Source organism: Falco naumanni, chromosome 10 (assembly GCF_017639655.2).
Source record: "Falco naumanni isolate bFalNau1 chromosome 10, bFalNau1.pat, whole genome shotgun sequence".
NCBI lineage: Eukaryota > Metazoa > Chordata > Aves > Falconiformes > Falconidae > Falco > Falco naumanni.
The window spans coordinates 7,557,501-7,565,678 of NC_054063.1; the positions used below are offsets into that span (position 1 = coordinate 7,557,501).

The 8,178-nt window shown below is 43.5% G+C and overlaps 2 long non-coding RNA genes across 2 annotated transcripts in view; both read right to left on the reverse strand.

Annotated features, from left to right (window-relative positions):
• The window catches only part of LOC121094374, a 9,417-nt gene extending 8,180 nt beyond the window's left edge, over positions 1 to 1,237 (reverse strand). Inside the window, exon 1 of the long non-coding RNA XR_005829833.1 lies at positions 1,154 to 1,237. This is a non-coding gene — a long non-coding RNA (uncharacterized LOC121094374). The remainder of the gene's footprint in view (positions 1 to 1,153) is intronic.
• Positions 1,238 to 4,176: 2,939 nt separating this feature from the next.
• On the reverse strand, positions 4,177 to 7,821 carry LOC121094445. The gene is made up of 4 exons (XR_005829844.1): positions 7,694 to 7,821; positions 6,756 to 6,839; positions 6,579 to 6,661; positions 4,177 to 4,274 (listed from the first exon to the last, which is right to left on the reverse strand). It is a non-coding gene; the product is annotated as an uncharacterized LOC121094445 (long non-coding RNA).
• Between the last annotated feature and the right edge of the window lie 357 nt (positions 7,822 to 8,178).

Consider the following 8,178-nt stretch of genomic DNA (forward strand, 5'->3'; position numbering starts at 1 on the left):
ACCGTGGACAGGAGCCTTAAGGGCAAAACACAGTGCTTGTCAGTTCACGTTTGTCTGGTCTCGGAGAAGAGGCATTTTCAGGCTCTGCATCATGATAGCTATAACGAGCTGAGTTGAGAGACTTCAATACATGCCCAGCTATGAGTATGGACACTGATGAGAAAGCTTATGTGTGCCTACTCACATTCATTTCATACAAGTAGACACTTAGCTCATTCAAAAGTACAGCTGGCATGATAAGCCTTTGAGAGTACGAAATACATATGAGGGTGTTCAGTTTCCAGTCAGGGTTATGCCATTTTTAATGGCCATATACTTACCCTGTCTGGTGCATTTATTCATTTTCGAGCCCAACTAGATTCAATGATTTTCGTCGTTTTTTTCCACCTCTGTTGACATTGTCTGACAAGACTGTTCAGGCTCAGACTGCTTAGGAAAAACAAACTTTGGTGCCAGATTTTGAGCCATCAGCAGTGTTCCCTCTCATCTTTATTCTGTTGTTCTGTTGCAAAGGAACTTTCAGCTTGGGAGCCACAATGGAAAGAAAACAAATCCAGCTCTTTTTTTTTTTTCCCTCCCCTTTTTTCCATCTTGTGATCTTAACCCAGCTGGTGAGGGAGAAAACTCCCATGTGAGGCATGTGGGTGGAGCCCAATTGTGTAAGCTCCATGCTCGCAAAGTGTTTGGCATGGATCCGCTTGCTCGCTTTGTTTTCCATGGCCAGACACAGAGGGAAGCCACATTCAGCACATTAACAGCTGCCACCTGTTGCTCTGTGCTACTTCAGAGGAACCCTGAGGATGGGGAATCACACTGTGCTCTGGCCCTTGATCTCCATGGAAGTTTGAGATCAGGGGTGTGCATTTGTCCCCACATTTTTCTTGCTTTTGCAGGCTTTTGCAGGACATGACACAGGTGGTTTGGGAGTCCAAATGGAGAAGAGGTCTTTGGAGCAACTTGAGCACTGCTTTGGTGCAGGTCCCTACGAAGAATTTTCAAGCTCCATTTGATGTGGCTCTCCTGAAGACACACTCTTCTTGGTTATTTCACTGTGGTCAGAAATTTTGCTGCCACAGACTACTCTTACAATCTTAAGTACCTCAAGAATAAGTACAAGGAAGAGTAAGAGAATACAGAGAAATATCTTACTAACCTTGTCCATGACATTTGTAGGACATCCACCAGATTTCTCCTGTCCTCTGTGCAGTAGAGGTTAAATCGATCTCCATTCCTATGCATCTTCCTGTACATATGTAACTGGGGGGGGGGGGGATGGGGGGGATGGGGGGGGGGGGGGAAGCATATCACTAATGCAGCTAATTCTCAGTATCTTGAAGCAATTGACACAAGTACATGAATTAACTCATCACTTTATATCACTTGAGGCAAATGTGCTATTTGGAGTACCTCTTGGTAAGAATAAGCAATTTAAGATCCATTAGTGTTTGGAATATTCTGCTTCATTAAAACCACAGTCATCCCTAAATGTAAATGAGTGGAGAGAAGCAGCTATCAACCTCTTGGTTGTACTAGACAAACTTAAAAACTCTTTATATTGCAGAGTACTGTAAAAGAAAGGTTTTAATATAAATGCAAGAGAGGCCTTCGGTTTCCAAAAGAGGGTTCTCCTACCTTGGGTTGAAGTTTCTCATTGCTTTCTTAAGTTTTAAAAATGCAATGTGGACTGAGGGAGAGAAAGCAATTCTGGTGTACAGGTTTTAAGCTTTTAATACCAAAACAGTGTCTGTGTTCCGTTCTGGTACTTGCACACCAAAATTCATTTTCCTTTATGATGGCCACAGTACCCAAAATTATGGGAGAATTGGAATTATTTTTTTAAATAATAAATGCTTATCCTCTGTTTTCATTCAAAATCTCCAAGTGATTCAGGGGCCCCTTTTCCTGGGCTGCATCTGAAGAACTTTATGATCAAATCACTTACATTCACGATACTGTGTTCTTTTACGGTAGGTATTATAAATTATACTTAAAAAAGTGGTTTCATATTTTAATTGGATCTGTGACACTTTATAGTGCACTAAACAAAACATAGATTACAATGATTTATTCAACACTTATGGTAACAGAATAAGGAAAAAATCCTGAAAAACTTCTGGAAAAAAGAATGTTCTTTTTCTCCTCAGTTCAGTCACATTCAAGTGTCAAGAAGTTCCTCAACTTTAAAAAGCTATTTTTGTCTAAGCAGTAAAGGTAGGGATGTTGCAGAAGTCACAGGGATTTCTGGAAAAACCAAATGCTTTCACTGTGGTGCCTAATTTAGTCTTAAGTCTTTTCCAAATGTTGAAATACACTTTCAGGGCCACAGACCTTACAATTGATACAAAACTGGAATGTCGGCAGGTAAAGGCTGTCGACTGAATGAGAGATGGGTACTATATCACTACTGAAGAATGTACAGTTGGAACCCAGCTAACAGAGTACAACCTGACTTTCACTCCTCACTGAGGGGCCAATCCAAGTTTTCCTGAAGCCACTGATTTAGGTGAAACTGCCCTCCAGAAAAATAACTGATCAATGCAACAGAGTACAAAAGTGTGTCCATGCGGACAATGTGATGCTACTGGAAGCAATGTACTAGGTGACTGTTGCCATACAACGTTCTTCCCTTGGAAGAAAAATCACATTTCCTGCTTTACACAAATTACACGTGTGGTTTGATAAGACCTCATGTCCTGTTGAAATAGCAACACAGTGCCGAGCTGAACTCACGGCTACGTTGGCTGATAGACTTGTAGACAGGTATGCCAGAAAAAAGCCAGGTGTGCCGGTTCTGACTACGGACATGAGCATCAAATATATTCCAAGACTACTGTACGTCCATCATACAACTTAGATCAGAGTTAGATTAACTCTGATGTATCAAAAAAATAGTTTCCATAACCAAAGTCACCGGACTCTGGTAAATCAGGATTAGTGTTCTGCAGCTGTAAAGAAGATACTTTATAATTAAGCCTGCACCCTCCAGCAGATCTCAGTTGGAGGTACCAGCAGTCTTTGGCAAAAACTGGTTTGAAATCAGCCTAGCTTCCGGCTGAATAGCTCCGCTGGGGGGGAAGAAAGCCTGTGTGTTTCTATGGCTCCCACACAGCACAAGCTCACTTAGAGTATCTGAAAATGTAGACCTAATACATCTTTATTTCAATGTCTAGTAGTTCAGGGAAGAATAGCAAAGTCCTTTCATGTTGAATAGGTTTGAGGGCACTTGGTTGTTTATTTCTCTGAAGCTACAGAGATGCCTTGTGTCTCCGCATCAGGGCGAGACCGAGGTTTATGCCAGGCATATTCCACAGTCATATTATTTTTAAAGTCACTTCTAATGTTAGTTTATCCTGGCTGATAGAAATGCCCTTCTTTCCCAACTCCATGTTACTACACAACCTGGCCAGCAACAGCTCAAATCTGATAGCACGAAGAAGTTAAATTTAGTCAACTGTTGGCAAAAACTGGCTCATTACTGTGTCCTTCAGGTGACCCATTTCTACAAGCCTTCACTTTGGTGAGCCTAGGTCAGAGCTTCCCGCCCTCCCAGCCACAGAGGAAGAGTGAGCTCCTGACTTGCACTTGCTCATTTTGCCACCAGCATTGCATTCTCACAGGTGTCCACTCTCCCCACTTGCAAACTGACCCACAACTCCAATCCTGAAGTCTGTGCTGCTGTTAGAAATGTGCTGTTGGGACAGGCCGCTGGGCAGCAGCCTGTTGCAGGCAGCTCCTGGCCAGGAAGGATGGCTGGAGCACTGCTGTCAGGGCCACCTGTGTGAGGAACAGAGGCAGAAGAGCCACACATCCATGCTGTGTGTGGGATAAGGTTTTGCGGCACCTGGCTTTGGACTCTTACTTCACCTCCCATCACACCACCATTTTTGGTGCCAGGCACATTGTGGCAAATTCCAAATTAAAGTGTCCTTTCTATGGCATTTTGACAGCTTCTTGGCCACAAATTTTTGCAGGCTGTGGGCCTGAAATGAGACTAATACAGCAGCTTGCAATTCCTAGAGCCCTTATTTTAGACTCACTCCAAACTCAAGTGGACCTTCTTACTTCATTGCTTCACGCTCAGTTCAGATTTGAAAGAGATCTTGGCAACTCTGAGAGCCATGAAACGTTTTAAAGTGATTAATAAGACTGCACACTTACAGCACAGGATGACTCCTGCAGGACTCTGCCTACGTCTCCTGTAGATGTCAGGTAACAATTCATCCAGGTAAAGTAGATAACAAGTGGATTTTTTTCATATGCATCCATAACATAGTCTAAACACAGGAATAACAACAAAGTGCTTAATACACAACATTTTCACAACAAAACAGATTAAAAAACACTCTCTGAAAGAAAACAAACCTATTCATACAAGTCCTCTGCCCAGGTCTCCAAATCACTCTTTTACCTGTCTAAATACACACAACATTAAACTCTTTTCATTTCCCTGTAACGCCTCCCGCTGCCCCAGTGGCACGTACTCTCCCTACCTACTCTCATACTGGAGAGCTCATCTCCTGTAGGGCTCAGTGTGGCTGACACATGAGGATGTGCTTCTCCAGGCAAACTCCTGGGGCTCTGGGTACCAAGCTATCAAAGCCAAATCTCACAGTTGCCTCTAGCGCTATAACCCCTGCCCTCCTGGAGCTGACTGCATGCCAGCCTGTGGTCCGGCAGAGTCCCCAGGCGGTGTCATTGCTGCTGCCCAGGCACAGGAGCGGGATGCTGTTTTCTCACAGATGGCCCGTGTTTGCTGTGTGTAGCCAAGGGACATGTACCACTAAATGGCAGGCTGTTTGGCTGGAGGCTCACAGGCTGGTACAACCTAATCAGGCTGGGTACTGCCACGCATCTGTACAACGTTCCCAAGGATCACAACAGTAGTCCTCAGAAACAGGCCAGCTATTCACTGCTGTGACCAGCTACAGCTGTGCTGACACTTTGCCTTTTCTGCTTTTATGTTGTCAGCATCTTTAATGAGCAAACCCCACTGCTGCTTCCCACACTGCCCGTATAGTTTATAATATTTTTCTTTTTCTAATGCAAAGGTTAGGCATTTCTTTGCTCTAATTTTGGATAAATTTTCTCCTTTGCTTCTCTATGTTTTTTTCAGCAACACAGTGTCAAGGAAGTCTCTAGCCTCTTGGTAATAGTGGTTGCAAAGCTCTCTCTTGTTTCCTTACAGCAGAAAAGCTGTCTGTGCTCACACTGGAAAAGACCATATGCTAGGAAATCCACTGTTGCTTTTGTGCCCCATATAGCATTTCTCTTTCTTCCCTTAGGGAAGAGCAGTCACAAAGAGTCCCCTTACTTTGTGTTAGGAAGTGGAAGTGCTTACTGTGATAGCAGCACTGCCTTACTCAAATTGGTCAAGAGACAAAGAACTCTGAGCTAGTTGAACTACTAAGGTTGAAATAGATTTATAAAAATATCTGTCCTTATTTATTCATTTGTACATACATTTCTCATCACCCTCTCGGTAACCTGATATTCCTGCAAGTCTATTCCTTTGTTGCATTTTGGCTTCACTTCCTGTCAAATTATTTCATTTTATTTAGCTTCACCTGTCAAAATACATGAGCTAATACTCTTCATGATGACCTGCCACTGCTTCTTAGTCTCCAGTGACAAGATGCAGCAACCACATGCCTGCAAAGCTTGTGCCATGGAAATCACCTGGGCACCTTTACATATACATAAGCAGAGAAGACAAACCCAGACTGAAATGCCTTGACCAGCTTAGTCTGCACGCAGGTGCTGCCAAACAAGAAACCTCTGCTCACAAATATGGTCCTTCCATATCTTTTGTCTCTGGGTTGCCAGATATTCAATGTGTAGGGTCTAATACAATGAACACCACCATTTCCTGAATTTATCCCTCACCAATTCCAAAACACCCTCTGGGAGAACTTATGTAGGGCTTTCTGGGAGTAGCACAACATTCTGGTATAATGTGTGTTCTGAAATAATTTCTTACTCTATGAATTGACTGCACACTACCTGACTAAAGGCGGCAGCAAAGGAAGGAACTCTCTCTAATACTATGGTATTTATTTTTGTCATTTTTACTGCTGTGATGCTGGGTGTTATAATTTATCTGAGTTCTCACTCAGTGTGCAGAGCTACAATAGCTCCATGCCACCTTGCAGCACAGAAAGTCCTTGTCTGGCTAGTCTAATGGTTGTCCAGCAAGTCATTACTTGCACTGGGAGTGGTGAAACGCAAAGCCAGAGTACCCTGGGTAAACAGATACGTCTTTCATCTCCCCTGCAGAAGTGGGTGAGTGAGAATTGGTGTTACACAAGACTGTCTTGATGCTGTTCAGAGTGATGAGTTCTACCCTTAATGTTATACCGAGGGAACACATGTGGTGACCAGTGATTGATTACCTTCACAAAGCTCATTTTCACTCAGCAGTGGTGAGTTTCAGAAGGGTGATAATAACGGATATCATTGCCTAAGTTCTCTCTCACATGTTGTCCACTGTCCCATGGAAATCAAGAAGTGATTACTTCCTCTAAGAGCTTTTGTGGTACTCTGGAAACATTGACATTAAGCGGTAGATACTGCGTACTTACCTATAGGAGCAAAAGTCCGTAATGAGGCTCCTTTAACAACAAAACCCGAAGATGATACAGCAATCAAAGGACTGGAAGAAGGTCTGTAAGGAAATAAGACTGCTTGTAGAAACAAAGCTCTTAGCAGGGATTCAGGACTTCCACAGGATGAGGGATGAACGGGAAGGCTATGTCTACCTGTGAACTCATGTGCTTGAGGAAACAAGAGCTGGAGGCTTCAGAGAAATGCTTGACCGGCCTTGGAGGCACAGGTTACATAAGCTGAATAAGGAAAAAATAGATGCTCACATTACCTGTTAAAATAAAGAAATACCCCTCTTCAGGAGATTTTAGCTGAGATGCTTCCAAGCATGAACCTTCTTAAAAAGGGAACATATAGATTACCAGAGAGCCAAACAGGGTGAAGGTAATACCTGCCAGTGGCAGTTTGTCAGGAGCGCGCCATCCTCTACAGCAAAAGGCCCAGCAGAGGAGATGGCAATGGCTGATGCAGGTGCATCCTCCTGTTTAAGGGGGTCAAATAAGCAGCTTGCTCCTCATCATAAGAGGTACCAACCACAGAGGCAATAGTGCTGGGTTAGGGCACTGCTATCGCTCATCCTTTACCGCTTCCATGTAAGAAACGGCAGCTGCTCAACCCCCTGCCCCTGACGCATGCCTGAGCAGCACCTCACAGGGCGCACAGTGTCAGTAGGAAATTGAAGTAATGAGGCTCAATTAAGCAGCTCCCCATACAGTTGTGGATGAACTTGTCCCAGCAAGAGTACCTAGATCCAGTGGCTCAGCAGGGTGGTTGTGTGATGTGCAGCTGGTTCAAAGCCATTTGTAGAACACTGAATATTCCTCCTCCCTGTGGGACACACTTGCCCTTTTGAGTACCACACACACAGGGTGTAGCCAGGGGGGCCACAAAGACAGAGGATTTTAATGCCACCCCTTCCATTTTTATACATGCCTGTTTACCAAGAAGTAAGAATAGACAAAGGGAGGAAAGGTCCCCACCTTCATAAAAATCAAGAAGGCTTTGGCTGACATAACACTGGCTTGCTTCTGCAATGAAATTTGGGCATCATTTAGCTTTACTTTCATTAGTGCGTATGTAGGACAATACTCACCTTCACTTAGAAGGCCAGCACAAAATTTTTTGTCTTTTCTTCTTCCCAAGTGAGTTTTCAGTGTGGGATTTACATGGTCGCCAGAATTTTTGCAGCCTTTTCCCAACAGTATATTTCTGCAAAAACATACAGATCCGAAAAGATAAAACCATTTATTCCCATTAAGAGTACTTAGGGGGAAAAAAAGAACAGTCTTGTTTAAATTTAGTATCATTACATTTTGTACTTTTTTTTCCCCACCAAGCCTTTTTTCTCCAGCTGCTCTCATAAGAACGATGCTCCTAAACTTCCAGCCATGATGGAAATGGGAAGCGAGCCTCTGATGTCTCTGATGTCAGGCCACAGAAACTGAACTTACTTCCTTCAGGGAAAGTTGCTGCTTACGGCAACACATGAGTCACCCAGTTGACTTTTGCTGTAACACCATATAAAATTTGCAGAATTGTACACATATAAGCTTGCACTCGGTAATTAGAGGAGCAACG